Below are 27,121 nucleotides of genomic sequence, written 5' to 3'. Positions count from 1 at the left end.
ACATTCTAAAATCCCCCCTTAGCAGTTTCATCACATTGTCTCTGCAGGGAGCAGTTCTGGAGACACTGTCCCACTTGAGGCATTACCCTAGAAATCCTGTAGGATATTTGGTTACTCCTCTGAGGCAGCTGGGTCTGGGTGGCGGGGCAACTTGTGGTCAGCTCTGCTTCTCTTTGAAAGAGGATAGTGGGTGTTGAACCTGGATATGCTAGGATGTATGGTAAGCTGTGCTATGCTGAACAGATGAGCAGGTCTTAGTTTGGCTCAGTCAACAACCATTTAACAGACAGACGATCATCGGGGAGCGTGGGAGATGAATATCTGGGGTTAATGGAGTGTCTCAGAGGCCATGAAGGTTTGAGTGAGTGGCTGCTGAAGGGCTGTTTGCTAGCGGTTAGATTGGTAAAGTGGCAGTCAGATGATTGTTGGTTCATTTTTCAGTCAAGTTGTAACCGGCGCTGTAACTGCTGATGAAGGACCAGAGTCAACCGTTGTTGATGTCTTTCAACAAATGTGCACTTCACAAAATGAGTTGCAGATGCGTGTGCAGTACTGTAAGTGGGCTTTTGGATAGGATGAACCTGACCTTTAAATGTCGAAGGTTTGGGCTGGAATACAGAAATGACAGGTACATATGTCAAAACAATCATATTCAAGTTTGAGGGATGGGATGTTGTACAGTGGCTGTCAACTCATTTTGCTTCAAAACCCAGATTTTATGTGATTTAAAATGGCAAGTCAACACGATGCCAAACCTTTTTATCGTTAGAGAAAACATCTGTCTTTGAAAGGCCTCAGATTTGCGTATTCATTTATATTTGTGACCATGGACCAGTCATAAAGGTCCATTTTTGAAATTTTAAATGTATACTGTACATTCTCTGAAAACTGAATAAATAAGTTTTCCATTAATGTATAGTTTGTTAGAAAATTACAAGTCACAAATTACAAGGCTGGAGACACAACTATTTGAAAATCTGGTGTCTGAAGGTGTAAAACAAATCTAAATATTGATAAAATAAACTTTAAAGTTGTCCAAATACATTTTTTGGTAGGATTACATTGTACAACCCCAAACCAAAAAAAGTTGAGGCAGTATGGAACCCCCCCACCCCAAAAAAAAAAATTTGAAACTAGTTATTTTTAAATGTACTTTGACTTGTATTTCATTGCAGACAATACAACAAACATTATTTAATGTGTTCCTCAATATTTTTGTTGTTTTTAAACACATATTACCACGTATTCCAATTTTGGTTCTTGAAACGCATTTGAAAAACAGCATTTACCACTCTGTGATGTTGCTATTACTTTTCACAACACTTAAAAGATGTTTAGGGACTGAAGACACCAAGTGATGAACAGTTTCAGGTGTCATTTTGGCCCATTCTTCCTGCAAACAAGTTATAAGGTTGGCAACAGTACGGGGTCTTTGTTGTGGCATTTTGCACTTCAAAATGCGCCACACGTTCTCTGTTGGAGACAGGTCGGGACTGCAGACAGGCCAGTAAAGTACCTGTATCCGCTTTCTCTGCAGCCACATTTAATGTGTGCAGAATGTGATTTTGCATTGTCTTGTTGAAACATGCATGAGCATCCCTAAAAAAGAAGGCAGCATATTGTGCTCCAAAATCTCAATGTACTTTTCAGGATTAATGGTGCCATCAAAAAAGTGCAAGTTACCTTTGCCAACGGCACTGACACAACCCCATACCATGACAGACCCTGGCTTTTGTACTTGTTGCTGGTAACAGTCTGGATGATCCTTTTCTTCTTTGGTCCAGAGTACAGGGCGTACATTTTTCCCCAAAATATACCTCAAATACTGATTTATCTGACCACAGTACACATTTCCACAGTGTGATGGTGCATGCCAGATGCCTCTAAGCCCAAAGAAGTTGAAGAACCTTCTGGACACTGTTAACATAGGGCTTCCTTTTGGCACAGTACATGTTTAACTGGTATTTGTGGATGTAACTACATATTGTGGTACTTGACAAAGGTTTTTCAAAGTAGTCCTGAGCTCATGTGGTGATATCGTTTATAGATGAATGGCGATTCTTGATGCAGCACCGCCTGAGGGATCGAAGATCATGGTTGATCAGCTTAGGCTTGCACCCTTGTCCCTTACACACTGAAATTCCTCCAGATTCCCTAAATCTTTTAATTATGTTATGCTCTGTTGAAGGTGAAATTTCCAAATGCCTTCCTAGCTTTCATTATGAAACATTGTTTTTAAATATTTCAATAATTTTCTCACGTATTTGTTGGCAAACTGGTGATCCTCGACCCATCTTTGTTCCTAAAGAACTAGACCTTTCTTGGATGCTGCTTTTGTACCAAATCATAATTACAATCACCTGTTGACATTACCTGTTTCAAATAACATCATTATTTAACCAATTTACCTGATTACCAGCCTTAAATTGCTCCTGTCCCAACTCTTTTACAATGCAGGTCTGAATGACAGGAAAGGAATGAAATGAAATGAAGTTGACCAGACAAAACATGAAATATGTTGTGTTCATATTGTCTGCATTAAAATGCAAGTAAAAGTAAATTTCAAAATCACTACTTTCCTTTTTATTAGTGTTTTCCTTACTCTTCCAATTTTTCCTAAATTGAGGTTGTAAAAAAAGTTTACATTGTAAAAACAAAAATCCCCTATTTTAACACTTGATAATAGACACATTCTTCCACAAATGTTTACTTTCATTTACGATTCAGATTAGCCGACTGTAAAGATGGGTATTCTGACGTTGTTACTTGCATTCTATATGTTTTGACACAAGAACTTGTATAAAAAAATCCCTCAGCTTTTGTGAGCTTGAGAGTGAAACTTGCACAGGTGAGCGTTACATTTATGTTGCATCTTATGCTGGATAAACCGATGCATTCATATTTTCAGCATTAAGCTGCTGTCACGCTGGACTTTTCTCCCCATAGATTTCCATTCAAACGCAAGTTCATGCATCAAGTTTCACAGTTCACTGCATTGCAAAGTTCAAGCTTGGTGAACTCTGACCTGTAAAATTGCATTACTTGACGGCATGAGACCAATCGAGGATCAAACAATGACCTCTTGGACAGAAATTTAAAACATGGACCAATCGCTTTTTAAACGTCTAATCATCTTGTTTAATCCCGCCCCTTTTCGCAGCGATGTACAACAGGATTTCGCAAGCTCAAACTCTAGTGTGACCACAGCTCTGTAAACTCTGGTCAATGCACTCTCTGATCATCTGTGTGATTTCGAATTGAACCAAATTGATTGTATGATATTCATAATTAAACTGAAACTTTAGACTAGCATGGTAGGTTCACACCCAACCTAAAAACACTGCATTATGCTATATTAGCATCACATGAAATATCCAAAATTTCATACTTTCCTATTATATAGTAGGTACAATATCATAGTATTTTTAAACAGAACCAAGAATGACACTACTCAAGAGCATTTATTACTGAGATGAAAGTGGCGTAACTGATGCAGATAGGTCATTTGACAAACCCTGTTCAAATCTCAGTTATGTAGATGTTTTCATGTGTTTCACCTTGCCCAATGACTCCACGCAGGGAGTGCAGATTATCTAGGAAAAGGACTGACAGCACATTGATTGATTCTTTCGTCAATCTCACTCTAGTCCTCTTGCCTGCCTTAGTCCACAAATCATTTCCTTGGATGACGAGACTCAATACCTCTGTACAGTATTTTGTCTGGCTACACAGTGGATGTGGAAAATAGCTCTACGGTGCAGTCTGCCTGGCTTTGCTTGGCTGCTGCACTGCTGTTTTCCTTGGCCACTGGTGTTAAAAGATGAGTAGCTGGAGTCAGGGGCAGCAGAAGACCCAGAAGCCTTTGAGGATCAGACAAGGCTCCATAGCCCATGTGTGGAACGTATAAACAGCTCCTTCAATGTTTACATATGGCACATGACTCTCCCAGCATGCACCGCTTTCTCCCACAGTCGACTCCGATCCAGACAGGAAGACAAAAAGAAAGGAAAAATAGAGGAGAGAGACAGGACATTCCAGAAGGCTGCAACTGAACTTCCTGTTAGAGAGAATCAGGAATGCTGTGTGAGTCTGTTTGCAGACAAAATTGATATAAAAGGGCTTTCCCTGATTATACAGCCCAGACATAAAATTTGTGACTGGAGATGGAAAATATGCAATAGATCATTTTCAGATTAAAAAAAGAAAAAAAAAATGCTATAAATATGCTAATAAAATAGGTAATGTCTATTCAATGACACTTGATATTTTATATTGATTAAGGGGACATTTACAAAATAATCTCTGTCAAAACCATCCCTATTTAAATAGATTCATAAGCGAATGATTAAATTCTGTTTAATCTGCATTAGCATTAAAAGGGGTGTACAAAACCACATACTTTCCTACTCTATTGTATGTCAAAATTCATAACATAGACACATTACTATGCCATGAGGGCACGCGAGAGAATTTGTGAATGGAAGTCAGGTGATAATGACAACATGGCGGATATAGTACATTTGCATAGATATATACACTAGATATCGCATACGGACCCTGAGCATGCGTCAATAGCGCTGCCATATTTGTACAGTGCTCCCAGGACAAGTGTCATTCAACCGCACTAGTCAAGACAGTGTTACTACGTGAAGATGCTGGACTTTAGCGTTGTCTACCGGTGTAGTAACGAGCAAACAAAGCACAAAGGCAAAACATTTCATAGGTAAGATTTAGTTTTTTACGTTTTTGTATGTCATTGATGATAATACAGTCAGTAGTGCATTCACCATATGGCAAAGTAGCACCAACTCACACTAAATACTCGGCTTATGCTTTGTTTTGTTTTGTTGAATAAAATCAGCAAACAATGCAAAGGAAATATGACAACGGGATGCTGCGGTGTCAGAAACTTGTATTATTGTCGGCTAAGTGAATGAGTCGTTCATAACTAAGATTCATTCACAAACGAATCGCTCCCTCCGTATGAGAAGTGAAAGCAGGAGAGGGGGTGTGTTTCAGGACACAGATTAGATCAAATTTAACAGGGAGGGTGTATAGTACATTTCCATACACAAACACAAGCTTTTTGTCTGGAATGCCAGTGCGATCATTGATCCATCAATGTAGATAAGTGATGTAAAATTATACGTTTAGTAAATTAAAAAATAAATTGCATACTGACCTCCGGGAAAACTCCCGATCATAGATATATGTATATATGTATATATCTCTGACTCTGGATGGCCACAGTCCTCCACTGCACCTTGGTCCTGCATTCATTTCAAAGGAGCGCTACCCTGTACTAAAATGGTGGCTCTGATGACGCGTTCCTTCCAATAGACAACAACAGGGTAGGCGACATCTAATGTATATATCTATGGTACGTCTGAATTCCATTCATACTACTCACATATATTATATATATCATATATTTGAACAGTTGTGAAGTAAGTTTACATTCAAATGTAATATATGCATAAGTAGTATGTGATTTTTGATGTAGATACAGTGGCTGATAAAAGGCAGGCTGATAAAAAGCTGTTCTGCAGGGTTACATTGTTACACCAGTAGGTGGCGACAAGAAATATTCATGTTTTGCATTCGTGTTTTGTGCGCTGTGAATACCTACGTGTGTGCATGAGAGAAAGAGAGAGAGAGAGAAAGAGAGAGAGAGAGAATGTGAATCCAAGCGAATGCACACACGACATTAGTCACCATTCGCAAGTTAAAGCAAAAGTATTGGCCCTCAACAATATTTTAAGCCAATCAGATTTCTTATGTTTACACTCAGTCTCATTGGTTGGTGATTGTTGTTTGGCCCGCAGTAAGCAGCGAAAATAAACAATAGCACAGGGGCCAAGCTAAATAATATTTGTATTTTTAAATCAAAAAAGATCATGAGAAGATGAAACTGCATAAATGGATCAGGATAGATGGAGAAAGACGCAAAGCAATCTCAAGTCAGTCAGAAAACATGACAGGTAATTGGGGGCTCTTCTTGAAGATTAGACAGAGTGAGTCACTTAATTATTTGTGTTTCACTTGTCACATAATAGTGAAGTGAATTGAATAGTGATTGTTCATATTGTATATTATTGTAGCTACATGATTTTTTTATCCATGACTGACCTATATCGTTATATATGGCACAAATTAATAAAAGACCGTTCAGAAATGTGAAGCTCTTTTTTGTGCTATCACCGTTTAATGACGTCATGTTCCGGGAAAACTAAAATTGTTTGGTGGACGTTGGTCACGGTAACTTTAATTTCCTGGTTTTGTTCTGGGATTTTTCATTTACAAATTAAGCACTGTTCATAACCAATTAAGTCTTAAATAGACAGCCCCGTATAACATGTCACAATTATTTTGTTTATAGTATTATGGTTAAATGAATCTCAGCTGTGACGTTCAACTCACAACCGAATTTCAACACAATTATTTTCCAAGGTCTTATATGTACAGTTATTTCTGACGCCAACATACACTGAACTGCGCTCACCTAGAGCTGCCAGAGGCCATTTTAAAGCCAAATACACCAACTGACACATGACCTATTATCAACAATAACACGTGAAGTTTCACCAGCCTCCAAATAAGTTTTGTGTTATTTCAAAAGTCTCTCAGTTGGTCTGACTGAATCGAAGTATGTAGTTTTTGTCATGTGTGTTTTATTTCAACAGAGCCAATGACAGTTGTGACAGCTGTATAAAGAAATGGCTGTAAGCTGAAATTAGTTTCTAAATGGCAATGAGGTGAGTGCTTTTCACAGACAGAATAGAGTGAAACGACGAGCCCCTGGACTGCACAACACAACTCTATACATAATTCTGTCAATACAGGCTCTACATGGAAGCAGTTTTACATTTAACAACAGCACATTCTGGCACCTATCGTGGGTGCGTTTCCCAAACAACAACATAACTCATGACTGAACTATCATAGTATGATGCATTGTTTGGGAAAAGAACGATGTAGTGTGTTTCCGAAAACCATAGTTTCTCTGTCGCAAATCCATCGCTTGAACCACGTAAGTTATAACAATATATATATATATATATATATATATATATATATATATATATATATATATATGTATATATATATATATATATATATATATATATATATATATATATATATATATATATATATGTATATATATATATATATATATATATATATATATATATATATATATATATATATATATATATAATGACGCTCTAAACGGTGCGGAGTAACAACTTCTTTAGAGAAAAAAAACCATCATTTTTTGTGCAAATTGTATTGTTTTACATGCACACGCATTAAATAAGAATCCAATATTAGGCTTGTTTTGGTAAAACAATGAACTCATTTTCCATATTACCTCTAGTACTACCTTCAGTAGTCCACATTAACACCCATTTCTCAATATGGCATATGTTACCTCATGTCATTAAACTTATAAAATCTCTAAATGCATATTTCTCCCACTTTAAGACTGTTCAAATTACCCAAAACATGTTGTCCCACATCATCAAACATTTTTGATAATATGGGACAATAATAAATCTTCAAGAAAACAATTAAAACACGTTTTTAATATCTTTAATACATATTTTATTACTTAATTAGATCACAAAATATATTTGACTACAATTGTAAACATTGTCTTATTTTATAGAGGTTTATGTCATTAACATTAACCTAGTCAGATTCCTATGTCACTGACCTTGTCATCCAATTTCCAGGAGAGCTTCTTAACTGACAAGTACCCTGCCCCCCTCTGTGGAATCTCCCCAATGAAGTCATATGAATTAACTCACATGAAGTCCATGCAAAATTTATAATAAAAGTCCTGTTGACTGAATTTTGTTAGAACATAAATAAACACACTTAAGTTTAGGTGTCCCAGATTACCCAATTACCCAATAAATAACCTACTATAAATTAAAACCATTAACATATGCTAGGCCTACATAATTTGTTTTTACAAGCTTTGGAGACGTAACATAATTCCCGTTTTAAATCATAGGTCACGAATAGATTCGTCATTAGCCACGGCTGCGTTCAAAATGACATAAATGTTTTCAAAGTGCATTTTAAGGGAGCACAATTGTCAATATGAAGATCGCTAAAACTGAACTGTAAAAATACTTTGAAAGAAAATTACACCTAAGAGAGATAATGTTTTTTTTTTTTAATTCCAAGTTTAAATGTTGGAACATTCGAAAGAAATAGGGCTTAGGGGGGGAAACTGGGAATTGAACACAGCCATGATGCTAACTACAGCTCTAGAGGTGTAGTTGCAAGTGTATAAGTTTGTGAATGTTCGTTGGAATGATGGATTTGGGAAACGGCAAATCTACAAACTATGCTTGTAACGACCTTGCGACCTTAGTTGACTAACAGTGGTTTTCGGAAACGCACCCTTAACAATTATTATTGAAAAAAATTACTTGCGCACACACATACACTTGCAAATATGCAAACAAACAGATAAAGATCACTGACACATTTTTTTCAATATTAGTGTTATATGTATTTAGAATGTAATAAACTTTTACTTTTCCTTTAATATTTGCAGTTTTACAGAAGTGCCTTTTATTGTGATACTATTAGTTTGAAACTATGGGCTCAATTATAACTATCTAGGCGCAAAGTCTAAACCACACGGCGCGAAAGCATTACGGGTGTGTCCGAATTCTCTTTTGCTATTTTACAAACCGAAAAATAAGTTTGAGCCGCAGCGCATGGTCAAACAGGGTTGAGCTTATTCTCTTAATGAGTTATGGGTTGGGCCAGACAGAATCTGCGGATGTTTTTTGCTATTTCTGTGGAGAATTTTGGTAAAATTCAGCGGATTTTTGCGGAATTATTTGGGAGTATCTTAACTAAAACCTTAATATGTGAAATAAAAATAACACCTTTTTAACTTTTATTTAATGTTTAAAATGCAAATCCAATTAGATCCACTTTATTTGGTAAACAAAGCAAGTCTCTCGAATAATATATCAACTGAACAACAGAAAATATTACTGTACAAACTGTATTGTACATAAATCAGATGAACATTTTAATGTTAATCAATAATATTACTGTAATTAATTTAAAAACTGAATAAATATAGATTTACACACATTTACTCAAGTAAATAAACAGAATTAATGATGGGCTGAAAATCAGCGGGATTCTGTGTGCGCAGATTCCGTGCGGGCCTAGATGTGTATGTTTTAAGCATAACGTGCAAAGAGTCAGTTGCGTAATGATCAGTTGTGTCGCGCCATGGCGCATTTGCTATTTACATAACAGACTTAGGAGAAAAACTGAATGAAAAAACTGAATGCTTCACTAGCGAGAAAACAGTTCAACAGACCATCTGCAGCGCGAGGATAAAGAATAAGCCTCCTCCACTCAGCCTCTTTACTTTCTCTTTACTTTACTTTTACTCTTTACTCCTTTACTTTAATGGATAAGGAAACAGTGGACTGTCACTCCACTGAAGACATCCATTTGCCTACATATTTAGTTTTGTTTGTTAAGCGCAAAGATTTGTTTTAAAACTATTTGTAAATTCAGTTCTAATTTCCAGAAAACGAATAAATGAACAATAATAACGAAGTGTGGTTGAAAAACTGAGTTATATCCAAACACGTTCTATTCTTATGCCCCAATTCCTGTGTGTATTAAGCGTTTCAACTTGCATAGGCGCATAACTAACTCGTTCTGTGCTGGACTTTAGACCAGCTTTTACTTGGTCAATGGCATGGTCTATTTCAGTTTCTCAAAATAGCAATACACCAACAATGCGCCATAACACACCTCCTTTTTAGACCGGCACACCCATGAGTCCACAAAGTAGCGCATATGGATTTGCTCTTTAAACAATTTGGCGCAAAATGTGAAAATTAGGGTTGTGCTGGTCTGAAAATCACAACAAATCTCGTCAAACACGTTTTGCACCTTATTGCACTAGGTAAATGATATGGCCCTACATATGGTTCAATAATTAAAAGTAAATATGATACGGTAAAAAAATCGTCTAGGGACGTATGGCCATTAGATCATTTCAAACTACTAAAAATGTAAATAAAAGTTACTTTGTTAAACTTTTTTTAAACAAAATTGGTTGTCGGAGCAGAGATCAAGGTCCCATAATGCAATTCAAAAGTATAAGTAAACAGAAAACACAGATTGAATCATGAGCTAAAGAAAACCGATATACAGTATTTTTACAGAGCAGTATTATACAGTACACTCTCTAAAAGGCATTTCTGTGAGGGGTATTCCTAAATTTAATTCTATGTTAAATTACCTACAGTAAAAGGAACTCTTTTACATGGAAATAATTATAATTAACTTTTTTTCCTCTTGATGTTTTATGCATTTGATTTACATGCCTCAGTTTCTGTTTTTCATGTTCTGTGCTTTTATGTTTCTGCTTTAAAACCATCTGCACAGAATTGAAATCGCCAAATCACAGAGGGAGGAACAGGATCTTCTGACCCTGATTAGCTGTTCAAACTCCTGACCCCCTATCAGTCTGATCTCAGATCAGATATCCAGAGCTTCGAGAGCTGCAAATAAACAGTCGAAGACTGCCGGGCAGCTTCAGTAGGTCTGGGTAACAGAGCCCTGGTGAGCCATTTGGCCCTGTCTGCACATTCGCTCCGCTCACTGTGGAGTTTAATGGTGTGTTTTTTTAACAGCCTCCATCATTCAGAACGAGTTTGGGTCGAGCGGCAGCAAGCCACGCAGGGGGAACTTGGTCAGATTCCAGCGCTTTCATTTCATTTATTATTACTGTAGGTACTGTATGAAAGGAGCCTGTACGAAATATCCCTGTGAGAGTGCCAATCTGAGATAATCTGTCATTTAAATAGGATCATTCAATTTTTTTTAAAGAAAAGAATACTTTTATTCACCAAGGATGCATTAGATTGATTACACGTGACAGAGAGATACATTCATATTGTTATGAAAAAAGGATGTGCTTTGATTTTATATTAATCAAAGAACAAAGCCCTTTACAATATTAACCAAACGATTTCAGCTGTGATAATAATGAGATTTATCACTTATGAACCAATAATATTGAATATTAAAATAACATCTGATGTATGACACTGGAGTAATTATGCTGAAAAATATGCTTTGCAATACCAAGCGAAAAAATATGAAGAGTTCAGATGCAAAAACCAAAAAGTGCCGTCTGAATTTTTCTTCTAAAATTTGCATTTTTATCAATAGTGTATCCGTAGTGTATGAGTGTGAGTGAGTGTGTATGGATTTTTCCCAGAGATGGGTTGCAGCTGGAAGGGCATCCGCTGCGTAAAACATGTGCTGGATAAGTTGGGGGTTCATTCCGCTTTGGCGACCCCAGATTAACAAAGGGACTGAGCTGAAAAAAAAAATGAATGAATGAATTGAAACATTCATTTATTAATTTTCTTTTCGTCTTAGTCCCTTTATTAATCCGGGGTCGCCATGAATTTAAACAAAGAAATTAAATGTAGTAATATTTTAGTAAAGTTCTTAAAAATAACTTAATTTGTTTGTTTGAATTCAGCCCAAAACAATTGTTTACAACCACTTAACTTAACATTTTTTAGTAAATCCAAGGAATCACCTTTAAATAATTTTTTTTCAGTGCAGCGTTACCCACTGCACCACAGCGTCACCCTAATTTATTATTTTTATTTTATTAAAACTATCATTGAACTGCTTGCAAATACACTTTGAAATAACGCATGACCAATTTGCTTTGTATTCATTTGAATTACTTTTTAGGATGCAATTTCTAACAATACTTAAATCATTGCCCATCCTGAAGCCTGAGGAGCAAATCAGTGCAGTTTTTATCCTGTGTTTATAAGACTTTTGAATAACACCATACTGTATTTTAATATCATTGATAGCTAGTATGTAATAATAAATGTTTAAATAGTTAAACTAGCACAAATTGTAAATATTATAACAAACTGTTATATTTATATATTGATATATTTTTATATATTTATGAAAATATAAGCTTATTTATTATGTAAGGTTTTTTTTTATGTTTTTTATGTTCTTGCTGGGTCCGATGTACTGTAATTTCATTCTACATTACAATCTATTGTGATATTTTTAGAGACAAAAATAAAGGAAACTGAAACTGGCAAATATAAAATGTATAGTAACTTTGAGAAGGCATAATATAATAAAAATAGAGTCACTGTGAGATTTCATATTGCTTTTATAACAGTCATTAATTGCTAGTAATTATAACAAATTGCTACAAAGACTCAACTAGGATTTGTTGATGTTGACCAATTTGGCATCGTACGATGTCTAATGTGAAACATCACGATGGACGATGGTATCGTCGTTGTAGGCGGCAGTTAATTAATTATTTTTTAATAATTAATTAATCCATAACAAATTAATTATTTTTAGCCTACCATTTCAACTACCTGACCCACATGGTCTTTGTTTAACCCATAACTAAATCATAAATAAATAGCGATAAGTTGCACACAAATTACCACCTGTCAATTACTTTTTCCGCAGGACTCTGGCATGAATAGGCAGAGTGATCTGTGTCGTTATAATGGTGTCAACAAACTAGGTTGGTAAAAAAAAGTGTACAACCAACAGCAACCAACCAACAGTATCTGAGGTTTCCACTAAAATGACAAAGTACAAGCGAGAAAGCGAGAGGTTGAAGAAGTGTACTGACGCTGTGACACGTTACCTGATAGATTCAAAAGACAGAAGAGTCGTTAGATAGGACAAGATTAATTAAATATCAGTTGTTGTTTTTTTTCTAACTTTATTAATCCCCTTGGGGCAATTCATTCCGACATGGTGGTGCTTCACATATAACAAGAATGACACATCAACACTTAACATCAAGTACAAATAAATAAATAAATAAATAAAATAAAATAAAAACTAACAATAATACATCGATTAACTACATTTATTACGTAACCGAATTGCTTCAGGCACAAAAGTAAATTTCACAACTATAGTGAGACGTGATCCAGCGGTACATCCTTGATAAACTGTCCGACGTGCACTTTTCTCTGGGGGTTTGCGCTCAAAGCACCCGCTGACTGCCTGGAGATCAGACGTGCACATATACTGCAGTGCATGGCAGAGTGTGTGTTGTCACGTGATGTGCGTTTTCAGCAGTATAGTGTGGACTGAGATCTTTTAAGTAATGCTAGCTTAAACACCAGTGTGGACGTGGATCGTTTTTGTTCAAAAATGCCATTTTAAAACTAAGACGTATTAGTGTAAACAGGGCCTAAGTGTGTATTTTTCGTGAGCAGGTTGCTGCTGCGACAGGGGCGGGGCAGAGGATCGTGATGCTGGCTCAGCATCGTGATGTCTATCGGCCAGCGACGGTCATCGACCCACGAAGCAGACGCTAAGAGCAGACTCACATGTGGATCCACATGCAGTTTATTAATCGAGGTTGTACAGACGTTATCTATCATGAACATTACCAAGCGTTTCTCCTGGTTTGTTTTTCTGTTTCTTTTAATCCTTGTCTTGTTTCTCGTCCTGATCCATTGCCGCCTAGTCTGACCTCTCGCCTGTAAATTGACCAAGATTATTGGATTGCCCTTATTATATCGTTTTGCTCTTGTTTTTGACCCTTACCTGTACGACCTCGATTAATAAGTGAGGTTTATTAATAAACTAATTTCGAGAGGATCACGTGCTTATGATTTATCACAGCCGGTCTCGTATTAAGCTAATCAGTATCGTCCAATCATATGAGCCATAAGCTACTATAAATAACCACAGTTTTCAATCCACCTTATCTTCGTTTGGAAGAAACCCCCCTTCCTCCCCATTCTCCTCCTTAACCTTAGATCGGGCAGCACGGAGGCCCAGTGGTTAGCACTGTTAGCCCCACAGCAAGAACACTGCCAACCCTGGTCCTGCCAGGTCGGTAGGTGTTTCTGTGAGGAGTTTGTATGTTCTCCCCGTGTCCGCGTGGGTTTTCCCCGGGTTCTCCGGTTTCCTCCCATCCAAAAAATATACATCATGCATAACAATGAAACATTTGTCTAGCCCCTTCTTTTTTCCTCACGTGTTCCCTTAGCTACTGCAGACGGGGAGTTCTGAGATCCACCGAGCTCAGGCTCCCCTCTCGCTCTGCAAACGGGAGGAAGCCCCGGGCTCGAGGATCCCTTGAGCTCGGGGCTCTCTCCCGGGACAGCATGCCAAACAAGCTATTGATGAATCATCAGCTAAGTGTGAACTCTTGAAACTGCATGTGGATCCACAAGTCTGCTCTCAGCTTCTGCTTCGTAAAAGAAGACTTGGACTTATAGTCCATATACCAGCAGATTTGTAGTCCATTAGCGATCAGCTCAGGCTGGATCGCTGGTGATCGTGACACAACCCTATGCTCAACTGTGTGAAATTTGTGGAAAGATTGAAATGGCATTTTAAAAGATTAGTAAAAATACGATCGCAAAATGGGGTCTTCTCAACAATTCCTTAGAAAAAAGAAGTTTTCAGTCATCAGTTCTTAATAGAGCATTTCTGCCTCAGTGTTGATGAACATCCAAACCGTTTCCCACCATAAACAATGTTTTGTGGAAAGGAAAGGTCCCTATGGTGTTTAAAGGTTCTTCATGGAACCAATGCCAACAGAAAACCTTTACTTTTAAAGAGTCTACTCCAATAATCTGTGACTTCTAACAAACGAGCAAAAGAAATCTTTAAATTACTTTTTAATATGTAAGTATTTAAAGTAGAGCAGACTTTTACATCATGCTGTGGATTTCAAGCAAGGCCATTTTTCAGATGTATTAGCGGCTCCCACGCCTCCTGACATGAGTTTAACAGAACACACAGATGAGCAGAAGAATGTCAAGGTTTGCAAAACCCCCTCTGCTGTGACTCTAAGTTTGACTTATGTCTCTCTCTCCTCCACTCTCTTTCTCTCTCTTCCTTTTGCCAGTAGTCTGTCTATTTGGACTTGATTAGAGCAACATAGTGCTGTGACTGAAGTTAAGCACCTAAATATCTTAAGTAAATTGTTAAAATTTACAATAAGATTGGTAGTTAATATTGGAGAAAGCAAAAAAATTACTAACGTTTATCTAATCTTTCATTCAGGATTATTTCATAAATAGATCAGGTTTATTAGAGTGCTCAGATATGAATGGTGATATTTGGAATGATTTCCTAAGCTATAAAGTATTTTTGAACACATTTTGCTCTATAATCGGGTTTATAGTTTATAATTTTGGTTTGTATGCTTCCAAGATCTGGCTAAGCTATGAATCAAGGCTGGTTCTTTCTCTGTTATTTCCTGTTCTGTGCAGAGCATTGCTTGATTATTGGCACAAAATTGTTACATTTGGTCTAGTCATGTACAAATATCTTGCATTTATTCACTACATTATTCCACAATTCAAAGTTTAGGGGGCTAAAGAGGTTTAATTAACTATCCCTCAATTAACTATCCTTTAGTGATTACAGGGATCTTAAAAGTATTAAAATTTGATAAATCAATTTAAAGAAATTGAAGGCCCTCAAAAGTATTAAAACATCTTAAATGCTATTTTACAAGGTATTAAAGTCGGAGTCAGTTTGGTAAAGTTTACCTAAATTTAATCTTTGAATATTGGGATGTTGTGCAGTTTATGAAATCCAAAAGAATCCTGCTAGATTTAACATCACACTGCATTGTTTACTGCAGAAACCAGGGAAACACTGTTATTCCTGCTGCTGTAAAGCCGCCACCTGCTGGATTACCATTTTTATTCAGTATATAAATAGTTTTAGTTTAGGAATCGTTTCTTCCAATCAGTATTTAGTAAATATACTGCAAGTTACTGGTTGAAACCTGAAGTGGTGATGAGGTCTTAAAATGTATGCAAAGAGTCTTAAAAAGGTCTTATAAGGTATTGAATTTCAATCTCCGATTGTTGTATATACCCTGGATTAACTACTACAGTATGTACATTTTAATTAAAGCCTGGACACTGTTGACATCATTAAGATGCAGTTGTCAAAAATCACAATTTATCATTGTTTTCAAGCAAATAATGTTTATTTTAGGTTTCCGACATTTAAATTCACATGTACAGTACTAGCAAAGCATAATATTTAAAGTTTCCTAATATATACCTTTGAGATACCAATATGGACCCTTTAAGCACAAATGTGTACCTTTTAAAAAGGTACCACCCCAGTGACAGCTCTAGTACCTTTATTTCTGAGAATGCACCATAACATTACCTTTACATTGTAACACTGAAATCATAAGATTTATGTTTCAATATTATTTAATCAACATGAGCTGATATGAACTAACAATGTCTTTAAACAGGGATATTTGTATCAGACGTGTTACTCGTTGTAATGCAATGTTATGTAAAGCAATGTCAACAATCAGTACCTTGTAAAGTTCTACCAGTACAATCCAATCATAGTATCAAAGCTTTAATATTTTCCAACAGCAGATTCTTGAAAACACAGTGAGCATAAAGGCTGAAACAATGGCAGAACCCATTTTTGCTGAACTATAACCTAACCTAAAACTGTTATTACCAATTATGGCAATGTTACATACTAAAGCAAAATGATTGGATCTCTGAATAAGAGGAATGCTGGAGTGTTACCCTACCTCATCCTGAGACACACTTTTGGAATGTTCAGATCTTAAGCACAAAGGAAAAGACAACACACAGTTCTTGCTAAATCGGTGTACTGGAACAAAACCAAGCCGAACATGCACAGAAAAACCCTTCTATATTTAAGCCACCGTGATGACAGGATGGCTTGAACAGCGACAGCCTCAATCTGTCTGAGCTCAGGCCAGGATCTCCCAGACACATGTGGGCTGGTTATGGGAGTCAACATGCTTTAGTGTCCCGACAGTGCTGGAAGATCTTATCTTTGCCTTTATTTGTGCTAAAAGAGTTTTGAATTGCAGGCCACCCTGATGCACTCACATATACACTTTCATTCACCTTTCAAAAAGAGAAGTGGCCTGAAAGCAGTTGTGGTTTGTGTCCCATTACACCATAGTGTTTAAAGTGTCAGCACCTGAAGATATGGACCAGTTCACCTGCATGCTCAATAAAAGTCCCCTGACTGAGCCAAACCTTATTTCTTACCTGTCACTCATTTCCTCTTAGTAGTGTGTGAGTTGACACTCCAAGAGTTTGATTTTTGTTAACTAAACACAGCACAAGTCCTAATCAATCTGATATCTATCATCAGTTTTTAAAACAAGTGTTTACTTATTCCTTTGACACTAAAAGCTTACCATTACATTTATCCAACTGTATATGCTACTTTAAAAAAGACTGTTTTAAATTTGTTCATCAGAGATACTTAAAGTTATTAAGGCTTAAACAAGATGATTAGACATTAAAAAAGCGTGTGATTAGTGTATATTTTAAATTTCTGTCCAGAGGGGTCATTTTGATATTCGATTGGTCTCACGCAATCATGTGATGTGGTCACCAAGCTTGAACTTTCCAACACAGTGAACTGCAAAACTTGTCGCACAAGCTTGCATTTCCAATCTGGCGCATTCGCATGTGAATGAATGGAAATCTATGGGGCGAAAAGTGTAGTGTGACCGCAGCTTTTAGTTTAAAATTTGGACATATTGCTCGCTTGTTTGAATGACTAACCATCTTGTTTAATCCCGCCTCTTTTCACAGCGCCATACAACAGAATTTCACACGCACAAACTCTAATGTGACCATTAAGCTGCGGTTACACTGAACTTCCCATCCCCTATAAACTTCCATTCATATGCACGCAAATGCGAGACCGGAAACGCAGGGTCATGCGTTAAGTTTCGCAGTTCGCTGCGGTGCAAAGTTCAAGCTTGGTGAACTCTGACCTGCGAAATCGCATCACTTGACTGCGTGAGACCAATCGAGAATCAAAACAGACAGAAATTTAAAACATGGAGCAATCGCTTGCTTTTTTAATGTCTAATCATCTTGTTTTATCCCGCCCCTTTTCGCAGCGCCGCACGACAGAATTTCGCAAGCTCAAACTCTAGTGTGACCGCAGCTTCAGTCACCGCAATCACCTCAATCACTGTCACCTGAATACTAATCATACCTGCACATCATTCACTTTCATCACACCAGGACTATAAAAACCCTCACTTAGTGTCTTGTTGCATGTTGCATTGATTCTGTCTGTTCATCCATAACCATCCTGCACAGCATCTACATTCAGTTCACCCTACATGTAACCCCGTTGGTCTGAGCTGGGATTGACCCGGCAACCTTTTGCATGGGAGTCAGTTGCTCTACCAAGGAGGCTAAATAGCAAGGCCTCTAGTGTCTGTTGCTAGAGTACCTTTAGAGGTCAGAGGAGTGAGGTTTACCTGCACAGCACTTCACTAGCTGGCCTCTGCTACATATATAATAAAATGTTGCTATACTTGCATCTTGGGTTCCAGTCTCCTTCTGTGACACTTATATTTATATATATATATATATATATATATATATATATATATATATATATATATATATATATATATATATATATATATATATATATTTATATATATATATATATATATATATATATATATATATGTTATTTCTGAGAGAAAATGTACTTTGTGGGGTTTATTTATAAACTAATTTCAAGAGGATCACATGCTTATGATTGGACACAGCTGGTCATGCATTAGCCAATTCATGACTCACCAATCAGATGATTCCTTAGTAACTATAAATACCCTAATGCCGAGTTCAGATTGCATGATTTTAGCCCAGATTTTGACTTGCTGACAGGTTTTGAGAAATCGCTGACAAATGCATGAAATCACAGGCAAATTGGTGCTCGTGCACGCGAGTAACTATCACGCAGTATAAATTATCAAAGACGACATCTGAGACACCCGTTGGCATGCTAAATATCTGGAGTTGTTGGTGATTCATATCATGACGTGTGAATGAGTTCTGATTGAAAATAACTTTGGCGATCACCTACAGCCAATGAGAGAGCAGCATCCACTAGCATGGGTACCTGCAGGGCACCCGTTAAAAGCGCTCATTATCAGTTTAATTGGACCCAAGAAATGGAGGAAAAACTATTGGAAATTTGGTAGAGCACCAGTGTCTGTTTGACGTGTCATCTAAGCAATACCACAACCGGGTCAAAAAAGAAAAAAGCTGAGGAGAAATTGATAATTATCTTTAAACCAATGAGCAAAATAAGCACATTTTCTACCCCATTAAAGGCTTCTTTCTCATTATGTAATTAACAAAATATATACTACGTGACCTTGCATTGTTTCCATGTCACCTCTCACAAGTTTGGTTGTGATACGTAGTTTAGACAAAGTTGTCGGGTGTGAAACCTTCTGTCACCGATCCATCTTGCAGTGTAAACAAAGCACGATGGAACGCTAACTAGATAGTCATGCAGTGTAAATACATCCGTGACAGGACTACCTTGAAAATCATGCAGTCTGAACTCGCCATAAGTTCCATATCACAACCATCTTTGTTTTGAAGAATCCCCCTTTCCAGCCCTACTCCCCCTCCTTTTTTAGATGGGTGGCATGGTGGCCCAGTGGTTAGCACTGTGGCCTCACAGCAAGAACTTCACTGGTTCTAGTCCTTACCAAGCCAGCCAACGTTTCTTTGCGAAGTTTACACGTTCTACTCGTGCTCACGTGGGTTTCCCCTGGGTTCCCTGGTTTCCTCCCACCGTCCGAAAACATGCAACTTAGTAAGTAGTTTCTATCCTAGTAAGTAGTTATCTCTTAAGAGCAATCACTAGTTGTTCATTAGCTACTACAGCAGGGGAGTTCTCGAGATCTCTCCCAGGACAGCATGCCAAATACGCATTATAATCAATCATCAGCTAAGTGTGAACCCTTGAAATACATTTTTGGTGTATTTAATTGAAACGTAACATAAACATTAGTATTTTTAGCTTGTTCTGTAGTTGTTTTGACTCTTTTAGCCACTCTTCCGATTTTCAGTCCAATCAAAAGCTTTAGAATCTAAAGTGTGAGCTGCAGCTCAGTTCTGTCACTCACTCACGCAATTACTGTATTCTACAAGGTGGATAGCAAATACTGTCCTATACAGGAAACAAAGAATTCAGATAAGAAGCTATTAAACTAGCAGTAGACATATAAGTTCAGAAAAGGAAAAAAACTTAAATGTAAGCCAGTTGTGTATTTACCAAAAATTGGTAAATAAAAAAGCGGTTTCCTCCATCTCGAGGTGTGATATCGCAGTTGCTGCCAACAAGCAACACATTGCTTTCTCGCTCGCAGCCCTGGGACATGTGTTTTCCAGTGGCCAGGACACAACATGCAGAGGAAGGGCTCCTTTCTCTTGCACCTCCAGCCTCTCAACAGGATCATAGAATCATGGTAACAGCCACACTGCATGCACCCTTCCCTCTTTGACACACGATGCTTCCTGGACCAGGTGCTCCTGCTACCACATTTTTGTTCAGTTGTTCTGTTGGAGCCTCTTGCAAGGGCTCTACCTCTGTTAGTGACTGCCTAGCCTGTCTCTTGGGTCATTCTGACAATCTAGTTTGGCTATGCAGTTCAGTTCACCAGACAGCCTCCCAAGTTCAGGACTGCGTATTTCATGACTGTGGCTTCCATGGCTGCCGATGTCTTTGGACTTTCCCTGTCTCTGAGAGTGACCTGTCCCCTCTTCGAAAGGCAGGCATCTACATCCTTAATTATCTTGATGACTGGCTCATTTTAGTGTAGGAGCAGTTGGTGATGGTCAGGCTTGCGTTTCCACTAACAAGGGTACCCTTTTGGTGGGCGTAGTGTATGACAGAAAGTTTCAGTCGACGTCATTCTTGCTCGAGGAAATGTTTACAATAAAGCTGTAGGGGTCATTCATATATCATATGAAAAGCACTTCTCACAAAACAGATGCTTCATACACATAAATACTTGTGTAGAAATGTTTATTACTAACTTTTCAATGAACATGAGTTGATTATAACTGCAGATCAATGACAGTGCGAAACAGCCTACTGTAACGTCTGTAATTATATTAAATAACTAAATAAATAAACATATATAAACACATACAGCCCCTTACAGCCTCCGATATGTTACCAACTACAGAAGAACTACACACAGCAGACATTTTCGTCAGTATTTAGGTTCAAAACAACACAAAATATAGCCTAAAGTCAGTGAAAGCCTCTCATCTGTGTCTGTAATCTTCAGCAGCACATGTAGCCTCTATTAGACAGTAATTCCATCATTCCCAGTTCATATTAGTCCAAAAGGTGAAGATAATAAGTTAGTTATACATGGCATTTTGTTCATGTTTGCTGAAAAATAATGTGCTCCTGGATTCTGGCTTGTTGCGTAAGCGAATGACGTATCTCTGTAAACCAATAGCGTTCAGCTGCGCGTGTAGCTCCGCCTTTTGGTACCCTTTCTCGTGTTTGGTACCCTTTCGAAAGGGTGCCGAAAAAGTGGTACGGTACGGTTTGACAGTGGAAACGGCCATAAAAGCGTACCAAACCGTACCGTACCACTCAGTGCAAACGGGCCATTATATACTGTGCAAAGAGTCTAAGAGCATCAGGTATTCCTACATAGCACAGTCTCAAAAATAAAGGTACAAAACCTGTCAGTGGGGTGGTACCTTTACAGGAGGTACACATTTACCTTTGTATTAAAGGGCACCTAGGTTAGCCCTTTTTTCAGATTTAATATAAGTCTTCTGTGTCTCCAGAAAGTGTGTGTAAAATTTCAGCTCAAAACACCCATCAGATTTTTTATTATACCTTTTATTAAACTCCTATTTATAAATTTTTTCACTGGGTGGCGGTTTTGGTGTACTGCTTCTTTAAGGCAATCCTCCCCGCCCACCGTTTCTACATGCCTTTCTGCGTGCCTTAATCTCCTCCCTCAGCAGCGTCAGACAACAGACAGACTTAAAGGAAGCAGATCACGTAGCGTTTGTGAGAAATACTACAGTAAGAACTTTACCAATGAGTATTTATTGTGCAGTTGCATGGCAGGGTCACACAAAGTTCATGCGCACACACACCGCAGTAGACACACACAGACAGACAGAGCGCCCGTTTAGCTTTGCACTCTTTTTGCACGCATATGTGACAGGATACAGGTTAATCTCCACTGCTGTATGGATATCTGTTATATTAATGTACAAAATAAACCTGATTTAACGTCCACAAACCGGGACTGAAGCGTCTTCCTTTATGATTGTTCTGACACGTGGCTGTGCTGATGAAGTGAAGCTAAGCTAAATCGCTGTAATTCATTACACACATGCTCTGTTTTAAAACATTTTAAACATGCGAAACTCACTCTTGATCACGTTTGATGATGATTGATGATCCTAACAAACTGAACACACCTTTTATTCCCGGTTGCTTTGCGCTCGTCCTCTCTTGTTGATATGATTACATACATGACTACCAGGACATGTTAATACGTGCAGCTGTCAATCAATATTGGTGGGCGGGGGGACCGCACTCCTACTTAAAGTTGCGGTCGATCTGAAAACCGCTTCAATTGGTCCACTGTTTTTTATGTTGCTAAATTGAAAAAAAAGGACTGGGTGTGTTTATATCACCCCAATATGACGGTCTATACATCATACATGCACATATGTCTGTCCAAACAGCTTGAAAAGTAGATTTTTCACCATAGGTGCCCTTTAAAATATTAATACCTAAAACTACAAATGTGTATCTCGTATACCTTAAAGACATAAATATATCCTAAAGGTACAAAATTATACCTTTAAGTTACCAATATGCACCTTTAAGGTAAAAAAAAAGTACCTTTTGAAAAGGTACCGCCTCAGTGACAGGTTTTGCATCCTTATTTTTGAGAGTGCAGAAAAGAAGATCTCCTTCAAGAAGATGCATTTCTGAGCCCTCTATTGGACTGTAATGGGCAACATTGTGTCTATGATGAAAAAAAAGTATTCTTGAACTTTTTGTCCTTTTATAGTTGTATTTTGTGACACTCATTTAGGTTTGTTTAGATGTCTTTGGCTCATGTTGCATTCATATTTCAGTCAGACCCCACCAGAGTTCATCTGTAAGCAGAGCGAGAGCCACAAATTCAGTGATCTTCATCTGCACACAGATTAAATGGAAATTAATTTCACATCTTAGGGAAATTGTATCTAAAGTGCAAAACATTTAGTCAATTTTAAACATAAATACATCATTTTGTTTTATTTTTACATCCATTTGTATTAAATTCCTTGAACTTGTTATTATACCAAATGAGAATGACTCCCACTACTAAGCTTATGAACTGTCCTATTTGTTCACAACCCTAGTATTGGGCTTAAACATATAAAACAGGGCAAACATTTCTCTCAATCATGAGCTAGAATAGCATCATCTGTTTGATTTCATATGCCAGCTATCTTAAACATTAAAACAGCACATTGCAGTCATGACCTGCCCAGTTTTCACACATTTTCTCCTAAACTCAATCTCTTTGGCGTTTATGTGCAATCTCTCTATCTTTCTTTGCTTCCTCCCTGTGTGTTCCAGCTGCAGAGCCCTCAGAGGAACCCGTCGAATACTTTCCATACCTCACCACAGCATTTGCTTTAACATCTGGTCTGAACATGATGAGGGGTATTAATGAAATAGACGAATGTCTCTTTGGAGAGCACTGATGGGGAAAAGGTTTAGCTCTATGCTTAGGATTAACCCCTTGAGTTGAGTTTGCAATGTGTGCTTATTTCTTTGACTTTTTGCCACTGATTGTTTTATGAGTAAAACATACGCACCTATACATTATGAAACAAGCACAAGAATATGTCTGGCTTCATTTTTTATGTAGGTGGCTTTGCTAAGATAGTGTCTGCTAAGAACATAAATACAGACCTAATGCAATGACCACAGATGTAGTTTCGTTGGTGCAAATGGATGACAAGTGCATAGAGCATTCCTAATAAATATTTACATCCACATACTCCATATACTGTTGCTATACACAAACATTATAATATTTATATAATAAAAATATATATATATTTTAAATGTTTATTCTGCTGGCAATAATTAATTATTTTAATCTTCATAACCTTTAATATAATTTTGTATTTATTTTTAGCTACATTTGAAATAAACTTGATATTTCTATATATTTACATATATTTATATATTATTATCATTTATTAGGGGCCGAACACCAGTGGTGCATAGGCCCTATTAGATTGGCTCCAATTATTATTTTTATTATTATTATTCTTCTATAGAATGAATCGCATTTTTAGAGGTCTAAACATGCTCGAAATACTCACAAAACTTAGCACACGTGCCAGAAGTGGCGAAAATTTACGTTTTATTAAGGTTTTGGAAGTGGGTGTGGCAAAACAGCACCATCTGTGTGGATTTGATGGAGTGGCCCCCGGGCTACGTTTCACGCACACGTATGAAAATTGCCACACACATCAAACAAGTTGTGTGTAATGGAGGCCAGCTAGTGAATTGCTGTGATCCAGGCACTGAGCTGGTTGGGTGCAGTAGGACCAGCGGGATAGATTGGTGCCGTGACCCCGATGGGAGTGAGGTTTAGGGGGGTGAGTGTAACGAAGGCAAGCTAGAGAAGTGCTGTGCAGGCAAATCTCAATCCTCTGATCTCTAAAGAAGGTTGCCGGTTCGATCCCAGCTCGAAGTGGGTTGAGTGCAGTAGGACTGGCAGGTTATACCAATACCTACAAAATACCTACCTCTTGGAGCGGAATCTGAAACCAAACAGAAAGTCAGATATTTTTAACTTCTCAAAAATGCAGTTTTTGCCATTTCCAGGCGTTGTATTTTAACAAACTCCGCTTTTTAACGAGTTACTTTAACTTTATACTTTTAACAAGGGATTTTATCAGATAACCACCAAAATTATTTGTATAACAATAAAAGCATTGTTATCTATAAAGGCCTTGGCCATGTTAAATTGTGAAGCTCTAGAGTGTTCGTCGAAGGGTGTGTTCATGGCAGCCTCACAAACTTCGATGTTTTTATTACTATATACAACGTTATATGTGCAGCTGTTATGTGCAAATTGACATGTAAAGTGTGTGGTTAAATAAGTGTATATGTGTATAAAGTGTATAGCAAGTAGTGATGTTGGTTCCGCAATTATTATCATCAAGTGTTCATGAGATGGATTGCCTGAGGGAAGAAACTGTTTCTGTGTCGGGCTGTTCTGGTGCGCAGTGCTCTGTAGCGTCGACCAGAAGGTAAAAGTTCAAAGAGGCAGTGTGCTGGGTGTGAGGGGTCCAGAGTGATTTTGGCAGCCCTTTTGCTCGCTCTGGATAAGTACATAAGTACATGCTTTACACTGTAACAAACTCCTCCTACAAATTTTATTAGATCGAATACATGTTCCATTAATTTAATCCAAAGGTCTTTGTGATGTTAAATTGTGAAGATCTAGAGTTTTTGCCTAATGGCATGTCCATGTTGGACTGACAAATTTCAGTGTTTCGCCATGGAAGAGGAAATACTTATAACTATAAGCCACACAATGTCCGATCTGCCTGAAAATTCACAGGTTCGATGAGATTCTTCTCCTGAAGACATCTACATGCCAAAATTGAGTCACAGTTATAACGCCACTTGCTGACAGAAGGAAATTTGGCATAAACTGGTGATTTTCTCAGGTTTTTTAAAAATATATATCAGCTTAAATTATTATTGTCCACTGTTCTCTGTCATCCTGAGGCCACCGGGTGGCTGTGAACCCGGGTGTGAGGTGTGTCCCTTTCATTGCTGCTTGCAGCTTTAATTATTATTATTAAAACTATAATTGTATATTTGAATATGAACTAATACAATTATAGATAAAATTATGATAAGCCTTATTTTAGAATCATTGTGTAACTAGTCTTTAGTGTTAACTGTAGTTATTTTCATTTTAAGGGTTTAGTAAAATTATCATTTGTCTTTCTAGTTGTTTTATAAATTTTTATGTTTATTTTGTATTAAGCTATTTATCTTTTAGTTTTAAGTTGATCTATTTGTATATTGTCTGATAATAGCCAATTTAGTTTTATAAAGCCTTTCAATAACAATAATAACCCTGCAAAGACTAAAGGTTGACAGATGCTTTGGTGAACATGAATTTTGCGCTTGCCTATTACCATAATTTCAAAAACAAATGCTCCATTTTGGCTCTCTGAGAGTAATTTCAGTCTTGGCAAGCAAACAATATTAAGCAGTCAGTTATTTTATGGTGCATTTGAAAACCAGAGGAGGTCAATTTCAAACTCCACAGTAATGAGGGCTGAAAAACTCCATTGTGGAGCACGCTTTGCTGAAATCAGTCATTTCATTCAGTGGCTGTGAATACATTGGCAGCCTGGCTTTCTTTTGAGCTAATCGAATAAATGACACTTTCAATTCAATCTCAAAGCGATTACGACTTCCCTTTTTAAATGAAGGGGGAAGAAAAAAAAACGTTTGGAAAAAATTTAATTAGATTTAGTTTTTTTTTTATAGGAGAGATCAGACTTGCCAACTCCAATATAATAACTGTAAGACTATTACTACCTGAAAATGGTTGGTTTTGGCAGCATGTCAGAATGAGGGCAATAAAGAGCTGGTTCGTTTGCCATCGTCCCAACTGCATCCGTACCGTTGAGTTTCTGAGCTTTTTAGCAGCACTGAACCCGAGACCTGAACACCTCGCAGTCCAGATCAGCCAAACAGGACCAGTTCACACATTCTGTTGAGTTTATGCTAGCTCCTTCTCATTACCTGCTCCTGCTCAATCTACTGTAAACCACACCTGACCTGCTTTCTGGCCTGGCACACATTTAAACACTGGTGGGTTTGTAGTGTTTTACAGGTATGCTGTGCATAGAGGCAGTGTTTCACAGAGCGCTGTGTTTCCTCACAGTGACAGTCGTAATGTTTGATTTCTCCAAGAGTGAGCAGTAAATCACACTCACATGTTTATGACACTTCCTGTCTTTAAAAAAAACAACAACTGCTGACTGCTTGAGAAACTTGTGTGTGCTTGCATGTTTGTGAACAGACAAAACCTGCAACCTGGCCTGTGATTCGTAAATGTTACTTAAACAGAATGCTTGGGTAATTGTGTCACACACCCTCAAAAATCAGTTCATATTACATTAAT

Source organism: Danio aesculapii, chromosome 8 (assembly GCF_903798145.1).
Source record: "Danio aesculapii chromosome 8, fDanAes4.1, whole genome shotgun sequence".
Lineage (NCBI taxonomy): Eukaryota > Metazoa > Chordata > Actinopteri > Cypriniformes > Danionidae > Danio > Danio aesculapii.
This window is presented reverse-complemented; position numbering follows the sequence as displayed.